Source organism: Chamaea fasciata, unplaced genomic scaffold, assembly GCF_029207755.1.
Source record: "Chamaea fasciata isolate MVZ Bird 193981 ecotype frontalis unplaced genomic scaffold, bChaFas1.0.hap1 SCAF_11, whole genome shotgun sequence".
In the NCBI taxonomy this organism is placed as follows: Eukaryota; Metazoa; Chordata; class Aves; order Passeriformes; family Sylviidae; genus Chamaea; species Chamaea fasciata.
In genome coordinates, this window is record NW_027094096.1 from 20462635 (window position 1) to 20489482 (window position 26848).

General features: G+C 43.9%; 1 protein-coding gene across 4 annotated transcripts in view; it reads left to right on the forward strand.

The window, feature by feature from the left end:
• Positions 1–6070: 6070 nt before the first annotated feature.
• TBL1XR1 (TBL1X/Y related 1) overlaps positions 6071–26848 on the forward strand; it is a 109898-nt gene continuing 89120 nt past the window's right edge. For 2 of the 4 annotated variants that reach the window (XM_066193584.1, XM_066193583.1), the window contains exon 1: positions 6071–6464. The gene's annotated coding sequence lies outside the window, so the exon portion shown is untranslated. Of the gene's footprint in view, positions 6465–7473; positions 7495–26848 lie in introns of those variants that run through there. The other 2 variants (XM_066193585.1, XM_066193586.1) reach the window with 2 other exon arrangements.

The window sequence follows — 26848 nt, forward strand, 5'->3', positions numbered from 1 at the left end:
AAGCTCATGCCCTCATAATAAACAGCTTGCTGAAGGCCACATGAGGAGCCTTTCAGGACTCTGATTAGCGAGAGAATTAGTCCTGGCTCTGTCCTCCCCTCACATAAAACCCAGAACAATGTTCGTATAATGAAAGAAAAGCAGGGTTTAAGTATGGGCAAGAAAGAGAAATCTTCAGGTTGGCTGGATTCTTGGACTGACAGTAAATATTTTAGAAGTATGTGACAGAGATCAAGGTAAATAACAAATATTATACCTTTTGTAAAGGCACCTTTTGTGCCTTTATTTACTCTGCAGTAATTACACCAAGTCATGTAGATTGCATTATGAATCACTCTGACGCTTACAAGACTGAATTTTTTGCAACCACATCCTGAGCCTGTGAGCTAATCTGTTTGATGTCCTACGAGGACCAGATACATCTTGCTTGAAACTTCAGAGGTGTGCAAGAGCAGCTGGGACACACCCTTTTTCGTAACAGTGTTAAAATAAAACAAGTTTGGATTTGCTCAGCCACTGTAGGACGTAACATCTGAGTTACAAGCCCGCTCTGAAGGGAGCTTTGCCATAACCTCAGAGTTAACAGGGGCCTCTTCAGTGTTTCTGTCTGAGAAGTAACATTTTCTTTCCATCTTAAAAAATGTGCATATTTACATATGCAAAAAAATAAAACAAACCAAAAAATCAGACAAAACAAAAAACCCCAATATTTAGCAAATTATTAAAGCCAAAACACAAATTTGTTCCCATGCCTACAACAACTCCACACTGAAGCTGCACCTGCAATAACTAAACCCGCTGAGGTCAGCCTGTGTCGCTTCCCAGAGTGAGGTCTGTATCAGCATCTTTCCATGCTCTTCACTCATTTTTCTCCTTTTCTTGTGCAAAACCTTCACCAATCCTGCTGGGGTTGGATTGTGGATAGGGAGGGATGATATACAGCTTTTATTTTGTCCTCCCTCTTATGCATGGAGCCGCAGTTGGAGCTCAGGTGGGCAGGGACATTCTCTGCCCCAAACAACAGCCCTCCATGGGACTGGGACTGCAGCAACAAATCCAGTGGTTTTTCTCTCAAAGGAAGAAAAAGAAAAAAAAGGGACCATGTAGTCCAGTAGAAGCCAAGGTGCAGGAATCTGGTGCAGGGGGCTTGAAGGGGCTCAAGCAGCGGGCATCTCTTATTTTCCTTTAAACATCCGTTCCTCTGGCACTGATCTGGAAGCTCTCCTTGGTGTGACACGTTCACACACACATCTGTGTGTCTCTTACAGCCTTCAGGGAATGATGGGCCTCTAGGTGGGAGGTGGGCAGCAATGAAACAGTGAGGCCAGACTCCGTTTGGTAGGCATGCCCATCCTGCAGCAGTCCTGACCTTGGTCATCTGTACTATTTTTTGGGGTCCTGTGGTAGATATTGAAAATAGCAACGTGAAATTGCCCCTGTGCAGAAGGGCTAGGGCCAGCAGCCGTGTCCAGCAGAAGCTCTGTGCACCAGGGAGGTGCTGAACAGTTCACACTCCTGAACACCAAGTTGGAGCTGAACATGGTCTGAGCAGCACAACTTGTGTCCTGAAACTTCTGACAGAGCCACTTCATGGCTTTGGATCACACAGTTCATCAGCTGCCTGTGAATGAGGGGCTGTTCACCCGGTCATGCTGTTCCTCTGCTCTTGTTGTTTATTCTGGGAAGCAGAAGCCTCCCAAATCAATCTGGTAAGTGTATCAACGAGATCATTGTTTTTGGATTGACTCCTCCCTGGCTTATGGAGATCTACAAGGTTATCCATGTTTAAAGCAACTGATGAAACTAGTGGTACTGGATGCTGATCACCAGTGTCGGAAACTTTTTACCATTTATGATCAATAAATAATGAATCACCAATAAATTTATGCTAAGGTGGGGCAGAAGATGCTCCGTACTCAGCAAGAAGCCCCTTTCCAGCATGTCCTCTCCTGCAAAGAGTCACTGTCAGCAGCCTCAAAAGGAATAAAACCAGTGCCTTCAAACCAGTGAACCTCCATTTTCTTTCTCAGTCTGCACAATAAAAAATCAAATCATTTAGGTTTTCTGTGTTTTGTGGGGGTTTTTGTTGTTTTTTCTTTTTTTTTTTTTTTTTTTTTTTTTTTTAATGTTGATATCTCCCTCAAATTAAGGGAAAACAAAAGTCTTAAGAGGATGAAGGCCTCCAGGCCTAACTGTTCAGCGCTTCTGATCCTGAGCTCGCTGTCACAGGGAAGTCACGGGGAAGTCTTGGTGGAATTGTTACAGTGTGGGTGTACCTGCTCATTAGGATTAAAGTGCCCTTGTTGTTCACGTTAATCCACTTTGGGATGAGAACTGACAAAAGCATCTTTGTGGGGGATCCGTCCGTGTGGGGAGCCCAGTCCCTCCCCTGCCCTGCCGAGCCCGGAGCTCCCCCGTGGGAGCCTGACGCTTCTTCTGTTTAAATCAACAGGGTTTTCAGCCCCGCTGGTTTAAATATCAGGTTTAACTGGGGCTCGCCTGCATATCAAAGGCACTATGGTAATTTTTACGAGGGAAAGTGTGGAGGGAAAGTGTTTGCCGGGCCCTGCCCCGGCTCCTCCCTGCCCTCCCCGTTGCCCAGCGCGGTGCTGAGTCACTGCCCTTGCGCCCGCACCTTCCTGCTCCTGGGCTCGGGCAGGATGGGGGAGCCCCCGCAGAAACAAGAGCTAAAAGCGAACAAACAGAAACCTTCCTGGTTCGCTGGTATTTATTTACTCGCTGCCATGCGTGGCGAGCTCCATTCTGGCACCTGGATTGTGCGTGGGCTGCGCTTGAGCTTTTCTGGAGCCGGCCGTCCTCTTCCTGCTGATGTGCCTCGCTGTGCCTGCAGTCTCGCTCGGATCTGCACAAGATTTATGGATGGATATTATATAGATTTAACACAATAGCATGGGTTTTATTATTTGCTGGAAAATGTTAATAAACCCCAAGTATTACAGATGCATTTTAATCCCTGAAGTGATTTTTGAGTAGAATGCATGAATTATTAATTGTTGTTATTGTTATTATTGCAGAGCATACCTACCTCACAGGGCATTGCGAGGATTAATTAATTCTTGTAAAGATGTAAAAGGCCGTATAGGTGTCAAGGGTTATGACTAAAGTGCTTTGAAAATGGAAACCACTCTGCAAGTGCCAAGTATTATTATTTATGGAGTCCAGGCAGTGTGCTTGGTGCTGTGCAAACACTGGGCCAGTTATTGCAAATATTTGCTTATATGTGCTTGGTAGGCCGAGCACTCCCTGTTACGAGTCATTTCAACTATTTTAAGGATGCATCTTAAAAATATGGGTGTGAGAAGACTTTCCAGTCATTGGGATGACAGAGCCACTGGCCGTGAGCAGCTGTGTCACTGAAGAACTTCAGAGGCGTGAACCAAGACCTCAGAGCTGCTCCAGTTATACATCTGAAAGTTAGGGTTTTGTCCAATCTTTCTTGCTGCTTTGGGAAGGGAAATGTAACAAGAGTTATTGTTTAGAAGCGGCTCTCCCAGGAGGCAAAGCCAACTCCCTGAGCTCAGCTCACTCACTGAACAATCTGCTGCAAACCACAACCTGCTCAACTGCCCCGTGTTACCCAACATCCGTTCTTGGAAACCTCTGAAAGTGAGAACCTCCTTCCCATATGCTCTGAAAGTGTCCCCTGTAGCTCTGAGTCCAGCTGCACATTTGGGCAAGAGAAGTGCAAAGGCTAAAGCTCATCACAGAGAGCGAGAGGCCTTTGTGCAGTCCTGCGGGTTGTTCGCCTTCGTGAAAAAAAGGAAACCAGAACAAAATGGATGGGGAACAACTACTGAAGCATAGATCTGCCAGGATGCACTTTGTAGATCCTGCAGAGCAGAACTTCTCCTTGGGAAATAGCCCAGCTGAGCACGTCATCGTGTTAAAAAAGAGAGCCTGGCATCCCAGAGCCGCGACTGAACATTTGGAGAACACCAGACCACGGAACCCTTCAGCCAGATGACTTCAGCTCAGCACGTTGTCGCTGCTCGGCAGATGGATGGGAAGACAGTGTTTGTAGTTCCTGAGGGCCAAACAACGCACACTTCAGGGATTCTCCCTCCCCCGTTTCTCACACAAGCTTTCTGAACGTCACACCTCTCACTCCCATTTCATGGACTTCTCACATATCCTTCTTGAGGCCCCTGCTGTCCCCCAGTCCCCCAGAGCTCCCTTTCCTCTTGCCTTAGGCTATGTGCATATTCCCATTCCCCTTCCTCCACACACTGTTACTGCTTATCTTCTTTCACCTGGGAAATAAGTCACAGTATCAAGAGGTCAAACTCCGTTAGAAGCACGACAGAACTAAGATTATAACGCGTGAACGTGTTAATGAGTGCCTTGCCACTTTTCCTTCCCCTCTGAAATTTCTTGACTTTCAGCAAATTTTGGAGCCGGACTGCATACAGTCTTCAAAATTATCGCGCCTTTACATCCCTAAAGCAGACAGCCTACAAACCATTAGTGAGAAGAGAAAGTTGCTCATTTGGGCCACCAAAATCATTACACAAATAAATGCTGGACACCAAGTGATTTGCAATTACAAATATGCTTCCTGGCTTTCTAGAGAGATTTAGGTTTCCTTACATAACTCTGGCCTCTTCAAGCAAATGGCGTGAAGGCCTAGAGTTTTCTCAGAACTAAATAATTTTGCAATGCAATGCAAAAAAATCTGCTTTCAGCAGGTATTTAAATCTTTTTCTTCATAAAGGAAGGAAAAATGCATGGGTTTGACGAAAATGAGTACTATGAGGGGGTCCTACACCCAGAGACCCACCCAAGGCTTTGTGGAGCTGATGGGCCCCATCTGCCTGTGCAGTGATGCTCAGGTAGGCAAAATCTGCCGACGGTATATCCCAGGTGTTAAGACTGAAAGTAAAATCCAGAGCTGCTGCCTTAGGACTAGCATAATTCTCTGGCAATGCCAAGTTCTATCCACACACACACACACACTAAAAAAAAAAGGCACTACATTCATGGCCATCTCTTTATCCACTGCCAGCTGCAGTGAAATCAAGTTCTGAAATTGAGTGTGGTGATGTGGATGCCCTAATTGAGCAGCACCAGAGCTGGGCTGGGGAGCATGGAGAGCCTTGGAATGAGCTGCGATTACATCAGATGTTGCCACCGGATCCACACAGGGTTTGTGGTCATTGGGACTCTGCACGGGTGCCAGTGTCCGGACATGAGAGTGCTGGACCATCGCCCAAGAGTGTGAAATGCTGTTGCAAAACCATTTTAAGATGGAAAGGGCTGCCTGGTGACGAATGTGGTTTTGATTAACAAAGCTCGCTCTCAAAAAAACAAACAACGCGGCCATATAGATGACAAACAGCATTTCAATTGTAGAAATGAGCAGCATGCAGGTAGGGCATTGCATTAGTGCTGCGGAGGATTATTTTCATTAAATGGAATGAGAGGGCAGAGGCGGTAGCGGGGCGCCCGCGCGGGGCTGGATCCCGGTGCCGGGTGCCATCGCCAACCACGACGGGCTGCGAGGAGAGAGGCAAAACCACCATGTTACATCCTGCATTTACATAAGCTCTGTTGGCAGCGCAGTTTAATGTCGTTCCTAGAAAAGCTCCGCGGCCCGGGGCCCGCCGTGCCCGGGCGGCCTCCCCTTCGCTTCCCTCTGCCCGCGGCCGCCTCCCCTCCCTCACTGCCGGGCGCGGCGGGGAAGGGGTCAGGGAGCGGGTCTCCCTCCTCGACCCCCGCGCTGGGCTTGTGTGGCCGGGCCGGGCCGCTCCTCCTCGCCTGGCCTCGCCTCCCGGCTCCGCTGCTTCCCTTCCTCCTTCCTTCCCTCCCTTCCTTCCCTTCCCTTCCCTCCGCCGGCGCCCATTTCGGCGCGGCCGGGCACCCGGAGTGTCTGCGGGCCGCCGGCTGCTCCGCGCCGCTTGGCTCCTTCCCCCAGTAACAGCTCCCACATTCCGCCCCGATCCCTCCTCAATCTCAATCACACACACACATATTACTTTTTTTTTTTTTTCCCCTCCTTCCTCGGGACTTAATCTCCAGTCCCCCCCCCCCCACCCGCCCTCCCCACCCTCCCCTCCCCCGGCCCCTGGCTCGGATATAATTGAATATCACAGCGCTACGCGCTGGGTATTTTTTTTCCTTCCTCCTCCTGTGTGTGTGTGGTGGTTTTGTTGTTTTTTTTTTTTTGGGTTTTTTTTTTTCTTCTTCTTTTCCCCTGGTGTTTTTTTTTTTTTTTCTTCCTCTCCTCCTCCTCTCGGTGTGGACACCTTAAAAATACATATATTATATATATAGATATATTATCGATAACTCTACGCGTGTACACACACACACACACACTCACACAGGCAGGGATGTGCGCGTATATACACGCGGCGGTATAAAACACACGGGAGGAGGAGAGACAATCCAGGGTGAATTCCTCGTGCCTCCGTTCCCTGGGAAAGGGGGGAGCAGCCGCTGGCAAGGTAAGAACCGGGGGGCTCGGAGCCCCGGGGGCGGGCAGGGGCCGGGGATGGGGGTGGGGGGCGGCCGCCCTGTTTGTGTCGGTGGAGGCGGGAGGGGGATGGGACCAGAACGCCTCTGTGACCCCCCTTTTATTAATGTGTGTATATATGCACATATATAGACACACACAGACATACATATATGTACATATTTACCCCTTCCCCTCCCCCACCCCGCGCCGTCGGCTTCCCCTCCCCCACCCGCCTTCGGTTTTTTTTTTTTTTAATTAAAGAAAAAAAAAGGAAAAGGTTTAATGGAGCGGGGGATGGGGGGGACACCGGCCTCGGCAGCGAATGGCACACGGGGAGCCATGGCGAGAGGCCTATTTTTAGCCCGATTTGTGTGGAAGAGCGGCTTCCCCTCCCCCCCTTCCCGCATATTTACTTATGGGGGGGAGGGGAAGGGGGGCAGGGCCGGGTCGGGATGGGGGAGGGGAGGCCCTTCCCCTCCCCCACTGCCCGGAGTTCTCCCCCATCCCGAGCCGGCCCTTCCTGGCAAGGGGATCCACCCGCCGCCCCCCGGGCCGTTCCCGGTGTTTCTCCCCCCGGAGCCAAGTTATTGATCCGTTTTCCGCCGAAGTTCGGGGCGGAACAGGCAATGCCCCGCGGTGCCAGGGAGCGGGCCCGCTTCGGGGCATAAAACAAGCTTTTATTTTCCCGTTTCACAGCGTCTCTCCTTCCCAGGGCATATCCCTGTCCGAAGCCCTGGTGTAAATTGCGTGTTGCATCAATTCGAGGGGCTCGCACGGTTGCTGCAATGTGTACTGTTTTCTCGGTGGAGGCTTTAAGACCTAAAATATGTGGCTTGTTATTGTTGTACCCTCGAAAGGGTTAAAATTTATCGTGTTGTTCTAGGTGAATTTAATCTTTCATCACCGAATTTCCTTTTAAGGCAGCTTGACAGAATAAAAGTCTCTTCCTCGCTTGTCTTTATCCCCAGAACAGCAAAACTTTGTGCTTTATGGCAGGGGCTGGTTGCTGCAGATGACACGTGAGTCTGGAGGAAAGTTTGGTTTGTAGGTCGCTGTGTAGGAAAGTGAAGTTTGCTGGTGAAGTTTTTACTACTCTCCAGTGTGCTCGACTTCCTCGTTTTTCCTGTCTGTGTAAATCAAATTCCTAACTGATTTATGGGGGAGGGGATCACAAAACATATTCCTTCCTTATTGTTAAGGCACGGGAGGCATGATCAGGAGAGCCAGGTCTTTGTTGCATAAAAAAAGAGTGGTGTGGGCTTGTCTGACTCGCTTTTGCCGTCCTTTCGTGCTAAAATAAATGTCTGAGCACGTTGTGTGCATTAACAAGGTTCTTTGCTGTCGGTGGTCTCTACCCTTTGGGTGTTGTGGGTTGTGCTCCTGTAGCAGCGAGGGCACCATATGCAAGATTGGTGTTTGGGGGTTGGTCGTACCTGGGCTTTGGGACAGTTTGGTGCCCTCGTCCCGCTCTAAGTAACCCAAAGGTTTGTCCGTGTGAGGCTCACACTGGGTTTGGGGCCTTCCTTTGGGCATGTGTGTTTACAGCTTTTTGGAACACATTCCAGATGAGGACTGGACCTGCAAGCCCCTGTGTGTGTCCTTAAATTTAATCGAGCGGGTATGTGTTTGTGGATCAGCTGTGAAGGGTTTTTTGTCCTTATCCATTGAAAAAAAGGGCTGGTGATGGTGCTTAGGGCGCAGGTGGTGTCCTGTAATTGATGGAAATAAACTTTCTGTGGTTTCCTCTGGTTTGGTTGTTTTGGTTTTTGTTTGGGTTTTTTTTTGTATTTTTGTTTGTTTGTTTGGGTTTTTTGTTTTTTGGGGTTTTTTTCCCCTTTGTTTTTGTGTGAGGTCTAATGGAATGGTAACATTTTGTATGATTTACCTAAGGTCACCTGAGCCGGTGCACTGTTGCTGTCTTAAGTTTTCTTGAAGCTGGATTTTTCTCCAAGAGAACCGTGTTTTCTGGTACTGTGTCTTGGGAGCGTGGTGGCCTGCCTCCCAAACTGTTACTGGGATCAACTGGAGAACACTTAGCCCTCATTCCTTGAGGAAAGAAGGAAATGTAATTAAAGTGTATGAAAGGAGTTGGGATTTGGCTTTATAATTTATTTTTAAGACTGTGCAAGAGTCTATAGTTTTTGTTTGTTTGAATGTGCACAGCCATAATGTGTATGTAGCATAAAGAACACAATAATTACAGAAGATCCTTTTGCTTAAGCTTTTTTCCCCCCGTCAAACAGGTTGTTAAGAGGGTTTTTTTTTCCTGTGAGTTTCTTTTTTAATATGAATACTTCTTTCAGTTTTACTCTATATATGGTAATTATTGATGTTTGTGTAATGCTTTGAAGTTGTAAGGCAGGGTATAAGCGCTACATACCCAACAGCAATACTTCATAGTCATTTTCCCATCATGAAAGAGTTTGATGCTAGAAAGTGCTACAGCCCTAAGCATCAAGAGGCTCTGGATGGATTAGGGGAAATGGCCAAAATTGCTGATAATGTTGTTTTCAGATAATAGTTTTAAGTTAGGAAGAACAGATCTGAATAATGTAAAGCAAACTGAGTTATTTTACCTAACTTCATTTTCATCTGGAATCTAATAAAACGGGGACTTGGCATTTGAGTCAGAATGTGTTTGCTGTTTTCAAGTTTTGTAGTGGCAGTAAAGACCCACATCCTACAAGGATATAATGGTGCAGAAGTCAGGAGGTCCTGTAAAACACACAGCTCTGTGAACATCAGCGCTCTCGTTCAGCTGAATGAGCTCTGCTGCTGTCTGTGAAACTGCCCCCAGGAGTTGGGTGTGTTTTGTATTAGCAGTGGGCAGTGGGATGTGAATCTTTCATTACACTGATGCTGTTTTGGTACAACAGCACTGTAAAGTGTTTTGGGAAGGCTGTGGCAGGTGTGGCACCTTTTCATCACTAGTTCCTCTGCTCTTTAGGAGTCCCAGGTGACAGACACCCTTCCAGTTTTTGCTTGCTTTGCCCGTCTCTTCCATCCCCCTGGTCCCACAGGCGCTGAGGACGGTGGTGCCCGTGTGATTTCTGACACCTTGCTGGCAAGGACACTGCTGGCAAGTGGAGGGGAGACAGACACAAACCTCCTGCCAGCTCTTTCCCATTCCAACTGGGATAGGGTGGTGGTGAAGTGGTCTGGCCTCTGCTTTGGAGAGGAGGGCAAGGACAGGGTGTGCTGCAGGTCGGTGTTGTGTGGATACTGAGATGTATCATACCCAAGTGTGATTCATTCATAATCTAATTCACGTTGTTCATATTGAGTGGTGTGATGCTGGTCTGCATGCTGGCCATCCTCACTGGGTGTGTGTTTGCACATGCGTGCACCCAGAGTTCAGGGTGTAATAATGACTGTATTTAATGCCCTAAACATCAGCTCATGCAAGTAGCTGCAGGTTGGGAGAGAAGTGAAAGTGTTGTGTGTGCACACTCTGTAATTATGCATGTTTGGCTCCTGCAAAAAGTAGCTGCTCTGAGAATATACTCATTGCATGCTCATTTTTAAATACAAATTTAAGTGTTTGTGTTAGGTGAAGAAGTGTCAGTAGCTTCCCATTAGGAACTGTGATTGACAGCTCTTCTCTCTTTTTGAGTTGCATTGCTGCATTAATGTAGTAGCTTCAAATTAACAGGTGATGAAGAAGCCATTTCTATGTTCCTTCTGCTGATTTAGCTACCCCTGTCCCAAATATGCTCAGTTTTTTAAGTGCTAAAGTATGAAGTTAGATGGTCTTAATTTCTGTAAAGTCACTTAATGACAAGTGACTTTACTAGAAAAAGGTTCATCCAGTGATCCCGAGCAGAGTAGATGGAGACTGCTTTATTCATTTCATAATTGGTTTCTTCTGAGATAAAGTGTGACAATGAAATGAGGAATAAGGAGTATCTTTTGATATGAAATTGTAGGGGAATATATTGGCTTTCCTTTAATTTTGCAAAATTGAATTAGCTAACTGGAGGTAAGAAGCAGTAAAAATGAGGCAGCATAGCTGTCACTTTGGGAGAGTTGATTGCTTGACTAAAAAGGTTTGGAAGTCTGGTCTGGAAATTGCCAATTTATATGAAAACTGGCTAAGTTCTTAGGGTTCTGTCTTGTGGTATCTAATCCAAGATGAGAAGGCCCTTTCCTTCCTTCTCATAAAACAAGGCTGAACTTGTTTATGCAAAATGCCCTACAGTCTTAGTGGCCTTGTTTGAGCTCAGGTTAAATGTTCCTTTGAATCTGAAGGATCTACGGAACTGTAACTCAGCTTACACTCTGAGACCTTTGTCTTTAATACCTTACCACTTTACCTTTCTGTGACATCCTTTAGGCTTAACTTTTTATATTGATTAGGAGCCTTAAAAATAATTCTGTTTTGATAAGAAGTAAGTGGTCATTCCAAGCTGGAGGTTGTGTAATTGTAGGGGAAAATGCACACACTGGTTGGGTGTGTAGGATTTTGATAGCTTGGCCAGCCAAGGAGTGAAGTTCCTGGTGTTACAGCTCACCCCTCCTTGCTTGCTTCTCGGATGGGCTGATTGCAGGGAAGACTTCTGCGTGTGTTTCCTTACCTGTAGAAACAGTAATCAGAAATTCTGGCGAATTGGTGTAGCTTTCTGAAGAACTGACTGAAAGAAGCTCCTGAGTGATGAGGGGAAGCGTTATGGAATGGTCTTGGCCAACAAATGCAACATCTTTCAAAGAGTCTCCTTTTACTTTGAGCGTGATTGTGCGTGGCCAAACTCAGTGCTAAGTGGAGATACTGAGGTCCTTTGGAATATGTGTGTTAGCTGGAATGCCACAAGGGACATCCCTAGGTATGCTATCAGCCTAACACGCCATTTTTTGGGGATGAGTAACGCAGGCAGATTGGGTGTCAACCTGGCTATGTGGTTCAGTGCCTGCCCGTGGCCGTTCCTGGTGCTCTGTGTATCCTGCTTGTCTCCAGGAGCTGGAGCTGTGCTGGCAGTGGGGATCTGGATCCTGAATTTGTGCTGTAGTTGTGCTTGGTGCAAGCATGACTCCTCTTAAGAAGAGTATAAGCTGGCATCTGCGTCTCTAAAGTAAGATATTAATAGTCTTATTTTCAAAGATGCTGAGTCCCTGCAGTTGCATGTGAAGTTGGCAGTCTCTGTGTGTGCTTAGCATTTCTAAAAATCAACTCTTGTGTGTGGTTTGCCGGCTTCTGCAAACTCCCGTGAGGGTGTAGTTTCTGTTCCTGGGAGCAGTATTAGTAAAAGGCTATGTTGTGTGCTCTGACTTGTGTTTATTGTTGTAATTCTGAAGTCTCCATGTTGCAGAGGAGCAATCTTGCTTACTAGTAATGTCTAGCAGTAAAAAATCAGAATCATCCAGAGAAAACAGTTGTGTGGGTTTTTTTTGTTTTATGATCTGAGGCTCTGTTCAATCTCTGTTCCATGTCAGCGTGTTACAGACACTCTCTACAGCCCTGTGCCATATGCAGACACGTTGGGTGTCATTTGGGATCGCTGGAGGTGCGTTGGTGGAAGTTTTTTGGCTGGTGGGGTGCGAGTAGCAGACCTTCCACTTCAGCAGGGCAATAGTTTTGCCAGCCTGGCAGGGCAGGCCAGCAGCTGTCCCTGCAGCAATGCTGGTGCTCCTTTTAACCTGCTGGGGGTTTGGGGGATGATTCAGTTGCTTCTCTGGCTGTACGCAGAGCTCCCTCTCGCCCCACTGACGTCAGGCCAGTGGTAGGTTTTTATGAATTGGGGCTGTGAAAGTGGAAGCTTTGTTCTGTGCTCAGCTACGTGCCTGTCAGTGGCGACCAGAGGGCTGCAGAAAAAATCTCTGTGCAGGCTATTCCTGGAGCATTTTTCCAAGGTTGTGAGTTAAGGGTCAAATATTTACTGTTTGTGAAAATGTAGTGCGAAATTCTGTGCCCAGTGCCAAAACCACAGAAATTGTCATGGTCTAGAGCCCTAAATAGAGCCCGTCCTAAAAGTCCCATCCATTTGACATGAACAATGTTAAAAGTTCAGGCTCTTCACATGGGTGACTTACAGCCAGCAAACTGAGTGGGGAGTCATGGATGGCAAGCACGTGTGTGGCGGATTTCAGTCCCCTGATAGTTCCCTAAAGGTACCAGGCAAAGAGGAGACAGTTTGGTTTCCTGGAATAAGTTGCCCAGGCTGGCTGAGGAGTGGAATAACAAGTTTCATAGCTCTTTAGTGGTTTTTGGACAGACTGATTCATGCTCGAGTGTCAGCACGACTTCTGAAAATACAATTTTGCTTTGTAAAAACAGTATTAAAAAGATGCCGTTATTTTTCATTTATTATTGATATTGGTCTAACTTACAGTCCTGTTGGACAAGTGAGCGTTTTTGCCATTAATTCCAGCAGCTGAGAGAGGAGCTTACCTTAAAATACTGATTGATCCTAAGAGAGATGAGTGAGTCTGACCCTCCCCCCCGCTTCCTGGTCTCTAGCTCACAGTAAGCATGAGAACTTTTCCTCTTTTAGGTTACGTCTAAATTTGTGGGGAAAAAATAGTTTTGATATTGCATAGACCTGTGGGGGGAATAACAAGAGATCTGGGTCAAAAAAGTAGGACGTGAAAGATTTAGAAGCTGTTGAAGTGTATTTATTTGTCCTATATTAGGTTAAAGGAAGTATTGGTGCTCTCAGTTTGGCAACGTGTCCTTCAGTCTGCGGTGTGCTGTAAAGGGAAGACAACTGTTAAACAATGATTCACCACTAATTTTTGTATGGATGTCCACATTCTTCTCTAGTGCCGAAATTTCTGCTTGTGTATCAACACAAACACACTTCCCTAAATGCAGACTCTTGGAGATAAATTTTAATTGGGAAGTGCTTTGTAAAAATACAGATTTTTGCCATGATGATGTTTGTGATTTTGTGGTGTATTTGCTTTGGGGTCACGTTTGTTCAGATTTTATACTTTTCAATGTACTTATAAAGTGAAGTTAGCATGAATGTGGATGGAGGAAAATGAGGGATGGTGTTGTCAAACCATCTATTAATGCTGACATCAAGTAAATTGTGCTAGAAACGTATCTTGTGTAGTAATGGGTTAATTGTTTCCCATTGCTAGTCCAGTAGATCTGGGGTTTATAGAAGTGGGGTCTGTACTTGCTGAACAACATGAATGTTTTCCTGATGGCGACATGGTACCTGATTTTCCACTTTATTTTGAATGCACAACTAAATTTCACAATCTGGTGTCTTGTTTAGACTGTATCTAGCATTGTGGGCATGAAAAAAGTCAGCGATATGAAACTTCAATATGTTGAATTGTGACAAAACTTGAACACAAATACAATGAAACAACCTACTAAGCAGTTTTGGTGAGCTTGATCTGATAGCAGGAACGGATATCTAAATGTGGCTGATTAATAGAAACCAACTTATTTTTCTTTTTTTTTTTTTTTTTAACAACTTTTGCCTTTATTGTAAATATTTGTCACAGTTGTTTGAGTGGTAAGAAAAATGCTTTGTATTTCTGTGAATGTCTTCCAGGGCAGATTGTGAATGGCCTTTGATTACGTTAGAAATGTCAATGTTATCTTGCTGTTGGCAAAATCCATATTAGTTGGTTCTTCTGCTGTCTACACATGCAAGGTTATTTTGATATGGATTAGTTATTCCTAGTTCATCAAGGCCCATTGCAAGATACTTTCTTACAGTACATATAATACACATGAAATACATTAGCAATTAAGTTTTAAGAGTATCTTCTATTAAAATAAATCAGAAAAGCCCTCTTGACCACTGGGTCATCCCGTTGAGGTGCCTGGGCACCACAGCCCTCCCAGGTGTATTAATTTCTGATAAGATGGGCATTGCTTTTGTCTTAAGAAATAAACCCTCTCCCTGTATGGTTCTGTGGGCTGGTTGTGAAAACATCAATTTCAATTTTCTAATCAGTCTGCTGTTTTCCCAGTGCCTGGAACACAGCTGGGGTCCCATATTAGAGAGATATTCACTGCTTGCATGTACTGAGGACTTTCAGAGATCCTGTGTGTATCGACAGAAATGGTGGGAAAAATTAAAAAAAAAAACCACAGGAAAGATAAAGGCATGGAAACTTTGAGAGGTAGCCAAGGAGAAAACACAATGGATGTGTTTTGACTCGCTCTTTGACGCTACGGGTGATTTCATACGCCAGGCTCGGAGGGGATGTGAAATGCAGTGTCAGACTCCGGCTAGGAGAGCGTCCCTTACGTAGGCTGAGGTTTGTCTGCTGTGCCAGCAGCAAGGCTTGTGTGTGTGTTGGACACTGCTGCAGAGCTCCAGAAAGCTCCATTGATGGTGTTAGAATATGTGAAATTTCATTTGCGTGCTTAATGTGCCTCCCCGCTTTCCCAGCTGTGGCCTGTAACTGCCTGCTTGCAGAACGGAGTTTTTTCCAAGGTGAAATTAAAGAAATGCACAGGTTTTAAAAGCACATTCAGAGATCAGGTTAGTCAGATTTCATTTGTGTTAATGTTCCTGTAAATGGTGGAAGTTTGGAACTGCAATGTACTTCCGTGTGCCTGTTGCTGCCTACTTGTATTTGTTAATCTGGTGCTGCTGGGCTTACTGCTGTTCTGTGTAATTAAAATAACCCCCCAAGCTTCCCCCTGTGTGATAAAAAGACAAGTGGTGGAAGATTGTGCTGCCTTTTTTTTTTTTTTTTTCTGAATTAACCCCTTCCAAGTGTCAGGGTAGCTCTGCCTTCTCCTCTTGGCTCTGTTTCCTTGTCCATGCTGTAGTGAGAAAGTGGCAAATTAGTGCAGTGAACTGGAGTGTTTTGTGTCCACCCTGACAGTTTGCACCATTTTATTCTTACCCCTTCCTAAGGCTTTATTTGATTTTTCTAACCATTCCCCGCCTGTTTTGTTGTTTTTTTTTTTTTCCTGGGCTTTCTCTCTCCTTTTTGTTATTTTGGACTTTTCTTTTGCGTTCTCCCCATCTGTTCTCTTGTCAGTCCTCTAAATCAAATTGGTGCCTTTTTGTTTCTGTTCTCTGGGTTTTCTCTGCTTTCTTCCTCTTTCTCAAAATGTTGGTTAAGTTTATATACAGAACTTGGTCCTATTTCAACCCTTCTTGAGCTGGAGGGGTTGAATGGGTTTGGATGATGTAGCCTGAGTCAGTGGTGGAGCAAAACCTGCTGGGGAAGTCTCATTTTCCTGTGTGTTCCCCTGGCAGTGAGCAGGAGGTGAGCGAGGGGCCTGCCTGCGGGCACATGGCTGGTTGGGATGGGCACACGGGGCAGGAAATGCAGAGGACAAATTTTGGCAGTGCTTTTATATGATAAAAATAATCTTGGCTCTAGGCATAGCATTGATCCAGCTCTTGATGAAGTCAGAGGGAGGCTTTGGAGGGAGTTGCTGTGAGCATTTAGTACAGACACGAAGGCCAAGGAAGTTGGAGTGAAAACCTCGGCGCGAGGTGGGGTTGGCTCGGGGCTTTTCGAAATAAGGGGTTTTATGCAAGAAGTTCTTATTGACACTGTGACTTAAAAATTAGCGAAAACAAAGTCAGTCATCGTGAAATCAGTGGCAGCCCTTATCTTATTGTTTTTATTGTGGGTAGTGTTGGCAAGTCACATGCCCCATTGTTCTGGGTGAACAAACAGGGCTTTGAGGCTGCGAGCCGGGACGTGCGCACAGGCGCCTTTGTCCTGCGTGGAGCTGCGACTTCAGAGTTGGGAGGTTTGTCTTTAAAGAGTTCACATCCAGAAACTGCATGATAAAATAACTCTCTTGCTTGATATCTAAGCACCGGTTTTGTTTTGTGTCTTGTTGTCCATAACCTAAGAAAATAAACACAGGTGACTTGATGGATCATAAACTCTCGCCTACCTCGTTGCCCAGCAAAACCTATGGATAGCAGACTTGTGTTCTGGCTCTGGAGTGGATGTGCTTGGGACAGAGAGAATGCAGAATGTGCTTTTGAGAAAGTCAGTAATAGATTTTTGCTTGAAAGCTTTCTAGATGTTAAGTCCTTTACCACAGAGCTGGTGACACTTGAGACAATAAGAGTGAACCTCATCTCTACTGAAGTCACAGTTTTGTGGATCACCTCTAAATTACTCATGCCGTTTATAAATCCTGTAATCAGGATATGTGTAGTGTAACTAAGATGGATGCAGTAGAGACTGGCTGCAGGAGCAGACTTGGCACGTGTAGGCTGTGGATGTAGTCATCCAGCCGTATCTGGGGGAGAATTCCATTGAAATTGCTGTGAGTTTTCCTTAAGGAAGAGCAGAAAGATTAGTCTTCCCCGCCTACAGTGATTTTTATGATGTTGTTGTTTTTAGTACATCTTAACAATGCCTGTGTAGCTCATTGTCTGGTCCAGTATTTTTGATTTGTAGAATAAATGTGGTGGTTTTTGTTTTTGTTTTTTTTTTTTAATCAGCTTATAGTCTTGCTTTTTCCTCTTTGGAAACCAGTGCTTGCATTGTGTTTCATACCTATACAGGACTGTTCACCAAAATGATCTTGAACTGTCAGAGCTCCACAGTAGATATGAGTAAGCTGCTTTCATATGTAATGGCAGGGAAGGTGGTAGAAACTTTCAAGCTGGTAGAAATTCTTGTAGCAATCTTGACTGCGTGTCGACAGTGTCAGCTGTGTGTCCATCTGCTCTCTGGTATTAGAAAACTTCCCCAGTTTGGGTGGCTTGCAGGCAGTCTGTAAAATACTGCTTTATTTTCGATGCAGAGTGAATGGCAAACTTTTGACATCCTAATGTGGGTGTAATAGAGCAATGGAATATATTCTGTGGGTTACTGCTCAAGGTTTTCAGGCTTTTTTTTGAGCATGACTGCAGTTTGTTTACAGTTCCCTTCATGGGAACTGCTTGATAGAGGGAATTATGGAATTACTTTCTGGTTATAAATTCTCTCTATGCATTTCCACAGGCCTGTCTAGCTCTGTGGTGGATCCCCAGAGACACACCTCCACTCCCCACACCCACAGTTTTGCTTTTCTGAGTTGACCTAATATACGAGTATGTAACAGATAACTCTGTTTGTTTTATTTTTCATTTACATCACAGAAGATTTTCTGTCCACATAATGATTGGGACAGAAAGCTGGTGTCAGGATTATCTGTTATTTCTGCCACCGTGTGACCTTAGCAAATGGATTAACAAATTTACCCATGCACCAGTGATTTAATACTTAACAGGAGGTTTTTCAGACCAGTTCAGAGCCCTGAGATCTTCTGGTGAGAGCCTGTGTAGCAGTGTAAAGTGGCTTTTATTTAATTTTTCAGTCTCTGCTTACTTGGAGTTTTCAGTTTATGGAAGTGCTCCATTTTTGTTTATAGCTTTTGTATGTGTCTTTTCGTTTTCTTTTCTGTTGGACAGAACATGGTCCTTCACATTGGAAATATTTTCTGCTAGTGCCAGGACATTTTGGAATTAGGATACTTGGTTCATTAAGTTAGGCATGTTGGTGTCCTTAGTAACATGGAAATGCATCCTTATGTGAAGTTTTAAGATGCCTGCACTTTTTCTGGACCTTGGCAGTGTTTTGGGGGTGAGGAAATGTGGAACTTATTTTGTGGAGCCACTTGAGGAATGGGTGTAGGAGAGTAGCTACTCAAGCAGCCACTTATCCCAGCAGTGGAGGTGGGAAAGGGTATGGTGGGACCTTTGAGGTAGCCGCGTTCTTGGTGGAGCAGAGGCACAAAATGTTTGTCCTCTAGTGTGGTGTGCTGAGTCCTCTGCTGTGCTGAGACAGATTTATGGGTCCTGAAAACATCATCTCTGGAAGGATGTGTTAAACCCAACAGCTGTTTTGGTGGGGATTAAAGTCCAGGTAGTTTTGCTGCCCCAGTTTACAGCCTGACTCCACAAACACTGGCGTTGCTATTGTGAAGGCTGTGGCTGTCGGTTAGGTAAGGGTGGGCTGTGGATTTGTTATCTCAGCTTTGCTATCAGGCAGAATCTCCACACAGTGCGCTGGGCCAGCTGCTGGCTCAGCTGCTCTGTACATACAGGCTTGTACTGACTGCTTGGGTTCACCTGTACATAAAATAGACATAAATCTTTGTCATGTGCATATAATTTCATTGGGGCGAGTCTTCCTTTATAACTTCCTAAATCATTCTTGTTTATAACTATAAACTAATTTACAAGCTTTTATGAAAATCTTTTTTTATGCCCTTTCCTGGGAGCCAGTGGTGTTTTCCTGGTCTGAGGACACTGATTTCTGGCGAGCGTTTTCCCCGTCAGTATAGGTGTGTCCTAAAGCACATACTGGTCCTGGCTGTCACAGGTGGTGACGGATGACCAATGCTTGTGGCACTGATGAGCAGACATTTCCCTGTTAAATTATCTTATTTTTATGTGTCGTTTGGACTTTTTACATCTGCTGGAAAAAATGAAATTTTAGGGAGTGTTTTAATTCTGTGGAGTCTCTTCCTTTTGGGAGTAGTACTTAAAGTTGTATACATTTGAGTTTTGCTATTAAAAATTGTACCTCTGTATGGTGACTTTTTTTCTTTTCACTATACTCTACCCTGAGAACTCTCTCTGGTTAATTTGAAAAGTAAGTCCTGCTAGCAGTTTAATAAATACCTTAAACTTTGCAAAAATATATTTACACACACTGGCAGCATGGGTTGAAATTAAAAGTGAGAATTTACAGTACTCTCACATTTTTTTTGGAATGACTCCAGGAAGAAAGTGTCTCATTCCTGTTTAGTGTAATATATATCTATATATCAGCTGATATAGCTGTTGGTGTAGTCAAGCCCTAATTGTTAAAAAAAAATATCACTTAAGTGTGATTCTTTGGTATATTTAGAAGAGCTGAGTGAAGCCCTTTCTTGGTTGAACCGTTTTCTTGTGATCTGAGGCAGTTTATGTGTTCTTCCTAAGAAATATATTATCACTCCATTGAAGTCAGTTCAGGTTCTCTGGAAGTAATCCAACCTTCAGGAAAGAAAAATATTAGTGTGCATGTTGAGGGAAAGGGTTTCCCTTTATTTCGGAATTTGCTTGTCATGTGTAGCAAATAAGCCATTTTCAGACGCATTAAGGCTCTGTGAAACTAATTTTCAGCGCTGACAGTTTTCTAGTCCTGGGTTAAGCAGAAAGATTTAAATTTAATGTTTCCAATATATTTTTTTTTTGCTGTTTTAAATAGGAAGGGATATGTATATTTGTTCAGTTATAATTTGAGTGCCCTGAATGTTTCAGGATAACAGAAAAATGGACCATTTGAGATGCTGAGGACGATGGGGGTTTTTTTAGCCTGTCGTTTGTTTCAGTGTCTGAAATGTTTTGTTGCCAGTTTAAAAGTTGGGATTTACGGAAGTAGCCTTTGCTTGGAAGCCTTAAATATTCGCAATATGTTGTTTATTTGGTTTATGAAGTTTTTGTGCCATTTGAACGCTGGTTTTTGTTTTAGCAATGAGTTTTGGCAGAGCACGTTGTAGCATATGTAGTCAGTCATAAACAAACTAGAGACCACTAATGCTTTAGTCCTGTGGCTGTGTCAAAGCGTGTAAGGTTAAATTAAGACTGTCTGTCTGACTTCGCTTCTTTGGGCCTGTGCTCCACTGAGACCTTCAGGATGCTCATGTTGTAATTCTGAGCCTTCTGTCATTAAAGCAGCGACTCTCTTTACGGTTTTGCGACTTTTATCTTTTAATCAGGGAGGGGTTTTCAGGTTTCCAGGTTGGTTTGTGGCTGCAGACCGGCGCTGCACTCGCAGCCCCGTGCGAGCTGGGCGCCTGTTCTCCAAAGCCAGCGGAGCTGCAGTGATTCCTGCAGGATTTCATGTGCTTCCCGGGGCCGGGCAGGGGTTTGGCAGCAGCCTGCCCTTCGGGAGCCGGGTGCTCTGGGAAGTTACGCAAGCCGGGTCATTGAACCGGGTTGTGAAGCTTGCAGGAGGGCGGAGGTGAGGAGCAGCCCCGGCATGAAGGGCTGAGGGAGGTGTGGGGTGCCCGGGGACAGTCACCCCGAGAGCAGGACACGGGCAGCACAGGGATGGCCTCTGTACAGCAGGAGAAGAGCTGGGAGCCTTCCCCGCAGCACAGGGTTCAATGGGCTGGGCTGGAGCTGCCGCCCTCGCTGGGGCCGGCCCTCCATCCTCTCCTCAGACTGAGCCACCGAACCCCTGGCGCTCCTCCTGCACCTCCTCTAAGCACTTCCTTCAGCGTTCCTTCTGAACCAAATGCTGTCTTCGCCTCCCTGTCATTGCAATCATAGAGCTACAGTTTAGACTTCTTTTTTTTTTCTTTTAATGTTTGCATATATTTCAGCCTATTTTCCTAAATAATTTATTTAACATCTTAATGACTCAAAATCTCAGCTAGTTTTGTTCGGAGCTGTTTCTTGCTCGGGCGGAAGTCAGACCTGAAATGTTTTATTTTCTAAAGTTTGTGAAGAAAAAAAAAAGCTCTCTGGTAGCATTTCTGAGTTGTTGAGATCAGCTCTGAATTTCCAGATAATGTAATTTTCTTTTTTAAAAGAGGTCCCCTCCCCTCCTCCCCGGCAGGCCCTAAAGTATTCTTTGTGCGAATGTACTATATGATCTCTAATTATATGATCACATACCATTCCACAAATAGTGCAATACAATAGCATAGAATTATTTCTAGGATCTGGTAGAGGTCTATTCACTAGACTACCTTAAACCCTGAGCGTGCAAGTTGTTTTGTGTAAATTGACTCCTTCGCCTCCCAGAAGCCCTGTTTACTGTAGCTCTGCCTTAAGCCCAGGTTCAAAGCTTGTTATGGGATCAGGGTTTGGGATGTCAGCCTTGAAAGTTGCCATTTAAACTGCTCTTACACAGCACATGCATATTAAGTAGGATAGCAGAATAACAGTGAAATTGCTCACCTAGGTCTGCAGATGAATTACCATAATTAACTGCTTCTTCCCATGAATTGCACCTAACGAGGGCTGTGCTGTTGGCTGAAAATAAATTGCATAATGCATTGCTGTTGACTAAATTATTTACATACCTCAGAGAGGAGATGGTATAAAAAGGCTGCAGAGCAAGTGCTGGACCATTATGAAAAAGCAATGGGGGGAGGGAATCACAGCTAGAAGGCGGTGTAGCCTGCCTTCTCCTGGGTCACCCAGGAGCTCTGTGTCCTGTTTGCAACACAGTGTGTGCCTCCATGGTTACATATTTATCACATTGCATTGCATAATGTATGTGTGGAGAAAGCAGAGTTAGGTCTGTGCACACAGCCTTGGGCCTGCTCTTTAAAAGAGTGTGGCTGTGTAGTTATAAATTGCTAAAAATGACTTTTTTTTTTTTTTTCCTTCCTCCCCCTGTGTGACTGGTCCCAAAATATCTGAAGTCAAAAGCAGAATGTGGCTTAAAAAAACCCAATTATAAACCAAACCGGACAATTTTTGAAATGCTTGCTGTTCAGTATTTACCTGAGAAGTGTCCTTTGTGTGCCTTTTGTGAGGTGGTTGAGAATTAAGCTATATCCCTTATGTGTTTTTCTTAACAACTTATTTAGCCAAGAACTGTTTTAAAGGAGATTGTGTTTGGATCTGCTGTCCTTTTGTTGTCTTGTGGAATGCTATGCAGCCATATTTATTATAACTTAATAAAAAAGATGCCTCTACTACATGGAGATTACTTACACTAATTTACCAGAGGAGTCAGACAGTAAATACGTATGTGAGCTGTTCCATGCACACACAGTGGTAACACCAAAATAACTGCAACAACTGAACATGGGCTCCATCAGAGGTGGTGTTTTGTGTTAGAATTTTCCGAAATAAGGCTCCTCACAGCTTGTGTTTTCCACAGGTAAAACCCAATCTGGATTTGTAGATTTCAATTCCTAATTTTTGAGGGGTTTACTTTGGTCTGGGACTTTGTTTTGGGCCTAATCTTGATAAAATCCTTGACAAAATTGGAAATACTACTTCTTTTTTTTTTTTTTTCCCCGTGCACAGGATTGTCCCTCCGTGTGCCTCCATCACAGAGGTGGTGGCTCAGGATGGACTAAGGAAGCTGCAAGTGGGGTCACGGCCGTCTCAGAAACTCAGTTGTTTATCTGATCACTTCTGGTTATGATCCCAGTGGAAATGTGGTTGCAGTGGGGGAAAGCTTTGTCAAAACAACTCTGCTTAGGAAATTGGATCACAAATAATTTTTTATAAGTAGGCCAAAATGTTGCGTGATAAGATTTGTATTGAGTAGGCTCCCTTTTCTTGCCAAATTAGCCGGAATAGGTCAGCTTTTGTGATAACAGCAACAAGAAAAACTAGTCAGTTGTTTTTTGGTTTTGTTGGGGTTTTTTTAACCTATTAAAAATTTTTCTTGAAAAGCCTTATTTCCTGGTTGAGAACATGTGCTTGAAGTTTGGCAAAGAAGCGATCTTTGTGTCAGCAGGGGATATTTTTGGTTTGGTTTTGTTTTGGATTTGTTTAGTTGGTTTCGGGTTTTTTAATGTTGATAGATTTATGTTTTACAAAATATCCCTGACATAGGCAACCTTAGTTTTTGCATTTCTAATAGACTGTTCAGGCTGGTGAACCACTTACTGTGGAGAGGTTGTGTTGTAGTATTAAAAAGCGATAAATGACAAAAGCCCATTAATTGGTATGCAGGAAAAAGTGTAAAGATAGCAGAACAGGCTTGGAAATAAAATACATCAATGCTATCTAACATTTGTGTCATACTTAACAAATTGTGACAAAGCATTTTTAGCAAACACTTTTCTCCAAAATTTCAGAATGCTTTCAAGCACTTCGTACACAGTTCCTGCACTGTACACTTCATAGTGATGAGTGATTAACACTGCTGCAAATAAATCCTGTCCGAAAAGATGGCACAGAGGAAAATTTGGTTTGTGTGTGTAGGTTTTGGGGTTTTTTAATATTATATTTTCTATTTATATTTTTAGAGAATGATCCAAATTTAATTTACGGAAACAAATGGGAGATTTCCACAAAAAGGTTTTGAGATTTGCAGTGAACAGAAAGGGAATCTGCTCATGGTTATTACAGTCCTTCAGACACACGGTGTATCTTGAAATCAGTGCTGAAGGATGGAGCCTTTTCTGCTGTTCTTCTGTTGTTGTTTGTCACCGAACTTGGGAGCTGTTATTTAGGAGAGAGGTATGGTCAGAAAGGACAGCAAAGACCTTGGAAAATACCCTGCTGGAATTTGAAATCTGAACTGGAGTGTTGTGAAGGCATATTTCCTTTTAGAGGACTGGAAGAGACCAGGACCATAAGAGTGTAGAGGAAGGGGAGAAGCAGCATTAATTCTGTTTCTTGCTCTTCCCTTTAGAGCACTGATTCTGTGAATGCCTGAGTTCTGTGCTTTACTGTGGTGGGAACTTCACCAGCTTCCTTGTTCTGTCTGTTAACAATCAACTGATTGAGGGTCACGAGTGTGTTACGGGACGTGGCCACCTGACGTGGCACTGCCTGTGGGACAGGGACCCATCACTCTTCTGGGGTTTAATTCTGCTTTATTGTGTGTGTGCAGGTAGAGCTGCAGTGAAAAAATTGTGCAGTAGGGGAGGGCTATAGAGAGAGGAAAGTGCGTGGGGAATTAGTGACGTTACACGGTCTGGAAGGAGAAGGGGTAATTTCAGAATGTGGCTTTTTGATGTGTTGGATGAAGATTTTTGTGTGTTACAGAAAATTTTTAAGAGAAAGGTCACAAAGGGAATAAATGAACAAATTTTGTGCGAAGCCTTGGGGCAGCGGGAACCTACTATGAAGCATGAGTGGAGGGAGAAAGACTTTACATTCAGCATACAATTATAGGTATGGAACAATTGTAAATTTCCAGGTGAAAAAATGGTTTGCATCAGGCTTTTCAAGTCCCAGTTGAGCAAGGATGGTATTTGTCTTGGCTGACATCTGTTCCTTTCTGGAATAAGTGGCTTTAAAGGAAGGCATGAAACTTTAATATGATTTCTGGTTACCTCAATCTATCTCTTTCTTTGTATTTTCAAAACATACTTTATTTTATTAGATTCAAGAATACAGGTTCCCTATAGAAGCTGCTGGCTCCTTACATAAATAATCATATGATAAATGCAATTAGATTGAAGTTCAGCAATATTGAAATCACTTCCATAGGAAGCTGGCTGACTGCCCAGACACCTGACGTCATCTAGGAACCACACTCTTGGTCCTGGACAAATGTCTTTGGCACAGCCCTGTGAAAGTCACTGTGTGGTTGGGATCTGGGTGGAAATAAGCTCTGAAAGGCTGAGTGTTTATGCCTGATGCCTTCCCAGGCGTCTCCCTCCCCTTAGACACCTTCCTGCACACCTCTGAGAATCCCTGCTCTCTCCACAGGCACAGGGAGGAGGATGCCAATCCTTAACCATTAGGAATTCTTTCATGTACAGCAACAAGTTTCCACTCAGCTTTCCAAACCCTTGTTATGTGCTGTAATAATGTGGGAGAAGGACGTCGTTGTGGCCAACGTAATTCTTGGTAAACAGCAACGAGGAATGATGTCTCATTAAAAAATGTAGTGTGGCAATAGGAAAATCATGTTTATCACCAGTTCTGGAGTTGTATAAATAGAGATGTGAGACATCTGCTGAGCATTGCTGTAGTAGAAACACTGAAATCATGTTTTTTCAAGTTAATAAATCTCAGAACTAGGAAGGAGAGTATTGGAGTGAGGGCTAAGAGCAAGGCAGATGAAATGAGCAGGGGCAGTGCAATGATGGGAGACTTTTTCAAATGTATTTTCCCAGGGAGGTCGTTGTATAACAATGTTCAGTGTTTTAGGATTTGTATCTCCTTGTGCTTGTTGAAAAGCAGGACAGCCTAGACATAATTAGGAAAAGCCTTGCATCAGGCCATTCATTACACTTTTATTTAGGTGGTGAGTGTGTACTGGGCTGCTGGAAGCGAGAGCTGCATCTGCAGTGCAAGTGTCAGCCCAACAGTGGGGAGCTCCCTGTGGTGTTGGGATTGTTGTAGGGGGATTCCTGAATTTTAGAAGTTTTTTGTCTCCTCCTCACAAACCTGCAGGACTTGACCTTGAAAGATCACTAGTGCTTATGATAAAGTGGGTCTTGGGGTTTTCTTGGTGGCCTTTTTTTGTTCAACGGGTTATTTACTTGTCTAAAACAGTGAATATGTCTCAATAAAATTCTGAAAAATAATAAAAACCCCACCTCTTTTTGTGCAGTGTAGTTCTGAGCTGCTGTGGAGCAGAATCATAGTTGAGATTTAAAGCCAAAAGTAAACAAGTAATTTATTGCCTGTTCAACATGAGCAAACAAAATCCCAGCATACTGAAGAATGTTTTGAATCTATTTCCACAGGAAACATAGACAAGAATCTCTCAAAATTGGTCACTAGTGGCCTAAACAAGGTAATAGTGTCTGCTGTGTGACAAGTGTGTGTTCTTGCAGGATCACTGGTTTTACCTATTGGAGCAACAATAAAATAGAAGGTGCAAGCGCCACAAAATGTACTTCCACAAATATGTGCCAGTGTTTCTCTTTATTACAACAAAATGGGTTGAAATGAGGAGAAACATAGAAATCACATGAGGTATATTTCAGACTGGTTTAGTAGAATTCTTACGTTTCATTTTGTTGTTAAGTTTTGGGTTTTTATACTCCCTAAGGTAGACTGCTGGATGTTTTTCTGCTGTATTTATGTACTGAAATTTGTCAGTTATTCAGCTGACCACCACCTCTCATCTCATGAATATGTTTTCAGGACTTTTTTTTTTTGTATCTTTAACAAAAAGCCCATAAAATAATGCTGTGCTGTTTTCCACTCAAACCCCTCCTTATTGCTTGAGCGAAATTGGTTTTGATGGTTGTAATGTTGCCTCAAGACCTGTCCTCTCTTTCTGCAGTGTTGACTTTCCTCGATAAAAACCCATTCTTCATCCATTTCCAATTTAGCAACCAGTTCCCCAAACCCATTCGGCTTTATCCAAGTCTGATGCCAAACCAGATACTCTGGTGTAGAGCATCCACCAATTTCTACACTCTGAGTGTTAGTATGATTATTTTCTCTAAGGTTATTGTTAGAAATTTTATAACAAAAATCAATTGTGAACAGCTCAAGAAGAGCAGGGCAAGACTTTTTTTTTTTTGAACCCTGAATCATTCTAGCTTGAATTTTTTATTTTTTTTTTTTTTTTTTTTTTTTTTTAAATACAATTGTACAATGTGTATTTTGAGGTGGAAAAATTGTAAGATTCTGAATATTGTCCAAACAGACCTGAAAACTTGGTGACATTCTGACTGCAGGCTGGATGTCTGCACTCACATTCTGTGGACATTTGTGTGTATCTTTGAAATGGTTGCATTCTGTTTAATTTGAATGCTGGAAATTACTGTAGGATTTAGTGAACCAGTATGATTGCTGCAATGGGGTGGCATGGGAAGATTGAGGGACTTCATTATTTATGGGG